Source organism: Fukomys damarensis, unplaced genomic scaffold, assembly GCF_012274545.1.
Source record: "Fukomys damarensis isolate Sample0158 unplaced genomic scaffold, DMR_v1.0_HiC HiC_scaffold_24, whole genome shotgun sequence".
Classification (NCBI taxonomy): Eukaryota; Metazoa; Chordata; class Mammalia; order Rodentia; family Bathyergidae; genus Fukomys; species Fukomys damarensis.
The window spans coordinates 24,527,853-24,536,960 of NW_022900936.1; the positions used below are offsets into that span (position 1 = coordinate 24,527,853).

General features: G+C 33.0%; 1 long non-coding RNA gene across 1 annotated transcript in view; it reads right to left on the minus strand.

Annotated features, from left to right (window-relative positions):
* Window positions 1-9,108, minus strand: part of LOC104877254 — a 184,987-nt gene that overhangs the window by 117,598 nt on the left and 58,281 nt on the right. The window contains exon 2 of the long non-coding RNA XR_004518781.1: window positions 7,843-7,890. This is a non-coding gene — a long non-coding RNA (uncharacterized LOC104877254). The remainder of the gene's footprint in view (window positions 1-7,842; window positions 7,891-9,108) is intronic.

Below are 9,108 nucleotides of genomic sequence, written 5' to 3' on the forward strand. Positions count from 1 at the left end.
AAATAAAGTGTTTGTAAATGGGGAGGGGAGGAGGAGTGAAGGGAGGGCAGGGACAAGGGGAAATAATGAGAACCAAGACCTGTCATGTAGAGATACAAGGTCCCAGTAATGAATGTAACTGTACTGTATACCTAAAATGCACCAATAAACTGAATAAAAAGAAAAAAAAAGCAAAAGAGGAAAAACCTGATAAAAATAACAGGGAACCCTGAGTACTGAGATGATCATAGTTGAAATCGTTCAAATTTTTGTGAGTGAAAATGTAAAGTGCATTGTAAAAAACACTAAGATTTATAGAAATGTAATATATATCAGGCTTGGTGTTCTTTCTTTTATTTAGGAAAGATTGTTTTTCCAGAACTCAAATCCTTGTCTTTCAAAATAGAAGACATCTACTAAATAAATTATTTCACAATAATATTAAAAACATTAAGATTCACAGTGAGGCTTTCATCACATCAATGTTGTGTTTATTATTTCATGTAATGCACGTCTCACCATGGTTTCACACTCCACTTACTCCCTGCCATAAAACATTGTGCTGGATTATCTTATTTGCATCAATGAATTAACTTCTACTACATTTTTATACTGAATATATTCAGATCACTACCTTAGCCTACATTTCTTTCTTAAGAGATAGATCTGTCTGTTCATTAGTCTACTTACATAATTACTTAAATATGCACCTTAATACTTACGTAATTACTTGAATATAAACCTCTCAACATATTCACAATTGAACTTATTGTCTTTCCTTCAGGGTTGTTATTTTTTGTAGTCAGTGAACAGCACTTTTACTACACAGGGTTTATTGCAAACCTTTGGAAGTGATCCAAGATTTCCATCTAGTGTTAACTTTCTACATATGAATAGTGAAGTTCTGTTAATATGATATCAGAAATACATCTTGCAAAATTCTCCTTTTCCTTGACCATTCTTGCTTTCACAATTGCAAAAATGTCCAGAGACTAGACTGAAGTGTAATTCTGATCCATGCATTCCAACTTTCAAATTTACTCATTCATTCTTAACTACATTTAAAACTTTTTTCAAAGTTGTTAACACTACATGCAAAGCTCGTGTAATATGCCACACACAAATTGATCCTGCTTTCCCCTCACCTATTCCCTATGTTCTAAACACACCATATTATTAGTCCTCAAGAATGATATCCTCCACAGAACTGTTTCCACATGCTTCCTGGAGCTACATTATCCATTTAATAAGTGTTCCTAACTTTTGAAATTTCTTTTTTATCATCTTCTCTTAGAACTCACAACTGAAGTTTTTGCCCTAGGTTAGGAATAGGGGATTCTCTTCTATGGTTTCAGATTGGTGAGCATCTCTCTGAGAAAAGATAATGTGATTCATGACTATTGAGTTTCCAAAGTCTAGTATAGTAAGTATAGTATCAACATATTGTAGAATCAGTCTGGGCATGGTGGTATACACCTGTAATCTCAGCACTCTGGGAGGCTGAAGCAGGAGGATCACAACTTCTGGCAACTTGCTGACATAGTGAGACTCTGTCTTCAATTAAAAAAAAAAAAAACAGACTGGTGATGTAGCTCAGTGGGAAGGTCCTGAATTTAATCTTTATGACCATCAAGAAAGAAAGGAAAGAGTGGGTAGAGAAAGAGAGAGGAAGGAAATAATGATGATTTATTAAATCTATAAGGAAAAGAACACATGAATATATAAAAATAAATAATGGGTGGCTATTTACATGCACTATGAATTTAGACCATTAAATGAGGCTGGTGTATAAAATTGGGTTTATATATGTTGGATTTTATACATTGGATTCTACAGATTATTGATACTTAAGTGCAACTGACTACCAAAACATGACATAAACTTTTATTAACTTTTAGAGAAGGCAGAAGAGCATCTCATAAATTTTGTTTATCTCTACTTCATAAAGATAATCTAAAAATATATTTTAAGACAGTTGTAATTTATATGCTACTTTACTATTCTGGCTTTTCCATTGTCCATTTCAAGTTTAAAGAATTACTAATTATCATGAGTGACATACTAGTGATAAAACAATGACCATGTTGTTAACATCTTCACCTACATAAAATCCCAAGGTTTAGTGCTAATATACAGAAAAGCTTAGATTTTGGTTAGAGGGCAGTTGTATAAATTATCTCCTCCCACCTATTCCAATTTGAGCTTCTTTGCAGTTACTTGATTAACTGGAGCTTAACCTTCACAAGACTGACTCAAACATATGGAAAGTTCAAGAGTGTATTTGGTCTTTTTGAGTATCTTAAGCTAGGGGATGCTCAAAGGTTGTTACTCATAAGACCCAGTCACAGAGGTTTGTTACAGAAAAAGATTAAGAGCTAACTGACCTGTCCAATGATAACAATGAGATGAATACTGGTTGATTACTTTCCTTTTACTCTGCATGCTATTTAGATACAGAGGCTTAGAAAATGTTAGTTCTGTGCATTGTAAATTTAAAAATTTTTACAGAACAATGAAAATAGGAAATGAATTTTCCTTTCTCTAATATTAGTATCACAAGGAAATATACTCAGAGCAAGGCAAAGCCGGAAATTGAGATGATTACAAGAGTAAATCAGGCACAGAGGTTGTTTCTGCCTCAATAATCCAGGTAAGTGAAACCAAAACAGGTTGAGGCATGTAACTGGCACAGTCTTCCTACTTGCTTTTGTGGTAGAGACATGTGATGCTCTCACAAATTTGGTACCAGTTTTAAACTACAGCATTCTCCTCTGCGGTTCACTTAGAAATATAGATTAAATTACTAAAACTTCAAATGATATATTCATCAATATATTAATTTGACAGTGATAAGTTAATACATTTTTTTTGCAGGCAGAATTGCCACAGAGAATTCTTGCTATATGTGTATAGGTTTTTAAAAAAAAAAAACATACACACATTTCTCTGGTTTTGGCTTTTTCTCTTCCTCAAGAGGCATCTCAAGTTTTATGTCTAAATCTGGATTCCATTTTATGTTTCTCCCCACTTTCCACATACTTAGTTGTCCTCTCATATACCTGGGCTTAATTTAGAAGTCTGTCATCCACTCAGGAACACAAGTCGCAAAATGTTGTAATTGTGCAAGCTTTCATCCTTCCTTTTCACACCGTGATACCCCCCCACCGTACTACACAATCAAAGAGTGAGAAGTTCCATTGATTCCATGTTTCAAATGATCCCTGAATCAAAAAAAAAAATACACACATTTCTCTGGTTTTGGCTTTTTCTCTTCCTCAAGAGGCATCTCAAGTTTTATGTCTAAATCTGGATTCCATTTTATGTTTCTCCCCACTTTCCACATACTTAGTTGTCCTCTCATATACCTGGGCTTAATTTAGAAGTCTGTCATCCACTCAGGAACACAAGTCGCAAAATGTTGTAATTGTGCAAGCTTTCATCCTTCCTTTTCACACCGTGATACCCCCCCACCGTACTACACAATCAAAGAGTGAGAAGTTCCATTGATTCCATGTTTCAAATGATCCCTGAATCTTTCCATTCTTCATGCCTACCTTTATTGCTCTATTTGTCTTCATCGTTCTTGCCAAGAGCAGTGAAAAAGCACCCTAATTCGTATCCTCATGTCTGTCCTGCCTCCCTGTACCTCATCATTTACAATCAAGCTACAATTCTGATCATACTCTTGTTCCTGCTACCCATAAACACAGCCAGGAAATTTTGTGTTGTACACAACCATCTCCATTACTGGTCTAGACTCAGGTTTCTATTCTCAGGTCAGCTTCTTCATTACATGCTTTTTAATGTTCTAATAGGGAGAGTTCTCTCCCTTTCATTCATGAGGAGATTTTATGCTTCAATGTTTTGGTCTAGCACTTCTACCTTTGGTTAATAAGCTGCTTCTAAGTAAATCATTCATGTATTGAATAAAAATTTGCTAAACACCAGCAATATACTAGTCTCTAGGCTGAAAACTAATTTTCAAGTTGCACTTTTTCCTCATTCTATTTTTTCAATTAGTTTAATCTTCAACATGATCATTTATGGGCATCATTTCCTCCACTAGAAGGCTTGGAAACTAGTCTGTCACCTTTCCTTTTCAGATATTCTAGTAGGTACCCAGGTCAGTCATATTGAAATCATACTTGTTTCTACCATATCTCAAAACACTGCTGTCATTCTAGGACAAGTTCTAGTTGTTTTACTCTTGTCTTCATCTCCTGAATCTGGTCTGACTCAAAATCCTCATGTCTGGTTCATAAATTTGTTGATTCACAAATACATTTTGTACAGTTGTTACTGAGATTGAATGCTTCTAATATAAATTATATTTAAAGCAATACATTTTTTTCTTCTCAGTTTTCCCGAGAGTTTTTTGTATGTTCACTCTATTATTTCCCTCATTCTTTTTTTCTTTTTCTTTTTCTATGTCTGTTCCCTCTTGACCAGAATATTTGAAAAGCTATATTTAGGCTCTTTCAAATAGAAGTGAGAATTAGACCATTGACCACTGACTTTTTAAGAGGCACTTATTGTGTTCTTCCCTCAGTGGAAATTCTGAGTTTCTAGTGGTTAATTAAAATCATGAATTCAGGAAAGGAAAGGCAAACAAGAGAATGCTCTATAGAGGGGAGTGTTACTAAAACCATTGTTTTGGTTTGCAGTGAAATCAGATTCAGGAGGAATTAAGGTTACCCTATATTAGAATTATAATCTCATACAGTCATTTCAGGCTCCTAGTGATGGAATATACCTTTGTGTTGGACCTAAGAGAACTTCTCAAGCTCCTCAGAAACATCATTAAAAAAAATTAGACAAGCCTTTAGCATATACTTCTCATTTTACAATTAAAAAGTGATGAAAGGCAATCCAGCTCTATGTGCTTATTATACACATTTCTACTCTGATCCCCTCAAAGCAATGAAAAAGAATCATAAAATATGGTAAATGATTGTAATTTTTGAACATTTTAAATTATGGATCAATATTAATGTATAGTGCAAAATGCAGGGGATTTAGCTCAGTGGTTCCATGGCCTGCCTTGCAAGTGCAAGGATCCACGTTCAATCCCCAGTACCAAAAACAAAAATAAAAAATATAAAAAATATACATAGTGCAAATTAATAATCAGAGAATAATAAGACATATACCACTTTAGATGTGTGTAATTCAGCAAAGATAAAATAAAAATGCTAAAAAAATTTCCTAAATTCATATTTCCAATTTCCGTTATGTTACTATGAACTAAAAACCATGTTTGAACTGAAAGCCGTCTGTCCATAATGATTTGAGAAGCACTGCTTTAAAAGAACTAGCATTAACTTACACAATGACTAGTGTATGCAAGCTGAATAAGCAAATTAGCCTGGATATTAGAGTCTGTTTCTTTTCCTCCCTATTTTAAATGTTTATCTTAAAATAATTTGTTATCAACATTAGGTTACTGAGTCAGTGTCTGAGTTTCATAGCATTTTCCAGCAGTAATTCTTTGCCCAGTTAGCATTTATTGACCATCATCTCCATGCCTAACACTTTCCAAATGCTAGGATGCAACTCTACGTAAAATATGATTTCAGCATAAGATTCAAATTAAATCCATTCTACAAAATAAATACAATTTTTAAAAATTCTACATTATGAAAGTCAAGAAATGTCTGTGGAACTTTTGCCCAACAATAGAGGCTAACAAAATACAACTATAAACAATAAACAAGTCGCTTCATTTGGAAACAAATTTGTACATTCTAAAGTACATTCAAGGATAGAATTTGAAGAGAATGTGAAAATAAGATGGCAGCAATGTATGGATGCCCAGTCAACTTGGACTGCCATTCATACAATGCCCTTATCTGCAATTGATTTCTCACAGTTTGGGAGGTATAAAGTCCATGATCAAGGAACCAACAGATTAGATTCCTCAGGCTGGGCTCTCTTGCTGGGTTGCAAATGATACCCTTCTTGCTATAACCTCACCTTGTAGAAAGTGAGGAAGCTAGCTGTCTGGTGACTTTTATAATAAAGGCATAATTTCATATATATCCAATTACCTCTCATAGACCCCCACATTTTAACCTGGTGTTGGAAATTCAACATATGAATGGAAGAATATGGAACACAATTCAGTCTTCATCACCTGATATTGCCAATTTTATTGTGCTCACAGGGAAAATGCCATTGATTGTAGGAGATACAGCCCAAAGAAGCTGAGGGTAGGGATAATTAATTGGTGACTTACAAAAGGGTCAGAAGAAAAAGTTTTCTATGCTATCCTTATAAATTTCTTTATGATTCTGTCAAAACTTACTTAAAGTAAGGCTATTATTTCTAGCTTAAGATTGTCAATTCCACTAGGAAAGAGAGACATGTAAACAACTATAAATAAATATCATTAAGTGCCATGAAATGTTTTAGAGTAAAATAAAGCATTGAAAGAGGGCTTCTTGATTGCGTGTACAAATGGGAATTATTATTTTTGTATGTCTGCCCTAAGTATAATTAAGAAAAATCTCTTTTTGTCTATTTTAAAGTTTTTTTCTTTTTTATTTTGTTATTAGGGATTGAACTCAGGATTTTATGCTTGTAAGACAGGCACGATGGCACTGAATTAAATCCCTGGCCCTAAAGTTCTATTTTTTAAAAGAAGTTTGAAAAGCCTATTAAATAAGTCATGACATACTCAAGATCATCTAATGTATAGCTATTAAGAGGAAGAAATTGATAATATGTTGACAGAGGAATATTTATAATTAAAATAATAAAAAGCAGACTTGTGTATGTAATATGAAACCATTATGTGAGCATAATGATCCTGATGTTTTATATATGAAGATGGAATCTGAAAACACTAAAACTTTAGCAGTAGCTAATTTTGAGGGACACAATCATTTTTCATTTACTATAATACTTTGTTTCTTTAGATATTGCAAATAAAAAAGACAAGCACATATTGAGTGTATACTCCTAAGCGAAATAAATAAGTCACCCATGTATAAATACCTAATAGTTTCTCTGGTGTGAAAAACAATAATGGTACATAAGATCCTAGTGATATAATTGACCATGTGAAATAGGAAGAAAAGGGCTAAAGGTGTAGGGGAAGTGGGAAGGGTAGGGGAAAGGAAAGAAGGGAAAAGAAAAAAATATAAGAAAAGGAAAAAATGGAAATAAAGTATTTGTACATAGGGACAGGGGCTGGGATGAGGGGATTAATGTGCATCTGAACAATTTCCATATGATTCACCACAGTTACACAATTTCATTTGAAATAACTACAGTTAAGTTATTATCAGAAAAGTATTTACTGGAATAAAAATTCTAAGTTTATCTTCATATATACTCTAACCAAGAAAAAGGGACACGTTCTCTTCACTTTTGAGTAAAGCAAGTACTAAAGCAAATTCCTCCAAATTAACATTTATATTCTTAAATTATTGTCATAATTATATGTATGATTATTTGAATAAGTGGTTTAAAATTATAAGTTTAGAATAACAAGAAAAATATAAAATTATTATAAATAATCTCACTTTCTAACAATATACATAATATATTAAATTACCCTGCTGAGCATGAAACTATATATTATATTTCAATCTACTAAAATATCATAAAGTATATATGTGTGTGTATATATATATATATATATGTAAATCATATCTATAATAAATTGCAAACTGTAATGGCATAGAGGAAAATTTCCAAATGACAGACACTTTGTATTGGATGATTTCAAATTTAGCAAGTAGATGCAATATACCTTCCACTTAGAATAAGCATCACCAATTCTATCACTATGGATAAAGGAAGTAAATTTTGAAACTATTAAAACAAATCTAATATATAATCAGAAAATTGTTTTCCTACCTTTATAGGTGAATAAAATTTTCTCTGTATACAATCTTTAAAGACATCCTGCAAAAGAAGTAGAAAATAGATGACATAATAAAATATAAGAAAATTTTAAAATAGTGGGTCTTCTTTAAAGTTGCCAATAATGACTGTCAGTGGTCTATTTGCCAGACAACCACATAGGGTGGCAAGGCATCATCTTTTTCCTCCTGGCACGGAGATGAGGCTGGCAACACTGGCAGTGACAAGGGACACTTGAACATTAGAATAAAAGCATTATATGTGTATTGAGCATTTTTGCGCTCTGTGGAGCATGAATGTAGTGATTAAGTCTTTATTGTTCAGAACTATTAACCAATTTAATAGTTTTACTACTGACAGCTGATACGAGTGAAAACCAACAAGGAAAACAACCCCGTATTTATAAAATGAAGTGAAACAACTAACGAAAACAAAACTAAATGTAAATAATTTCAGATTTAGTAACATTTTTTATATCATTAAAAATATAGGTACTAAGACTCTCATTTTGTGGGTGAGATAAAATTTTAGCGCAGAGTGACGCAAGTTCCACGTGTAAGGGATTTCATAAAGAAGTAATCTGGCACACAGAACTGCTATCAAGAAATTCTTGCACTTTTCATTGAGACTTAATGGTCTTAGTCTAGAAGGAAATTCAAAAGTCGACTGGTCCAGCTGCCTCATTCTACAGATAAGCAAAGCAAAGTCACTTAGCTAGCTCATGGCAGAACTAAGGGTAAAACATTCATCTCCTGGCTTCATATTTATTTCATAACATTAAATTATTTAACTCTTTGCACCTTCCAAGACTGAAAAGAAATAGACAGAGTGGAACACTCATTCTGCTCCCTTCAATGAAACTATAATTCTGCTGAAAGAATGATCCATGCTGAACATTTATTGTACCTACTTCATTCTACATGTCTTTCCTTGATGAAGAGAGATTAAAGAATCATAGGCTAGGATTCTGGTCATAAGCCATTTACAAATCAATGAGAGAAAGCATGGAGACAAAGCAAATATGCTACCAAGCTGGCAAAACTAATCAATAAAATGACTAGCTGGATATCAAAGAAACCATCCAGTTGTCCGTTATAAAATATGTTTTCTAGGCAGACCAAAGAAAGAAAAAATTTCTCTTTTTACTTTAACACATGGCTCCCTATTCTAAATTGATTTGTTATTATAGACAATAATATTATAGATAATATTTTATAGATAATATAGATAATATTATAGACAATAATATTTTCTTACCTG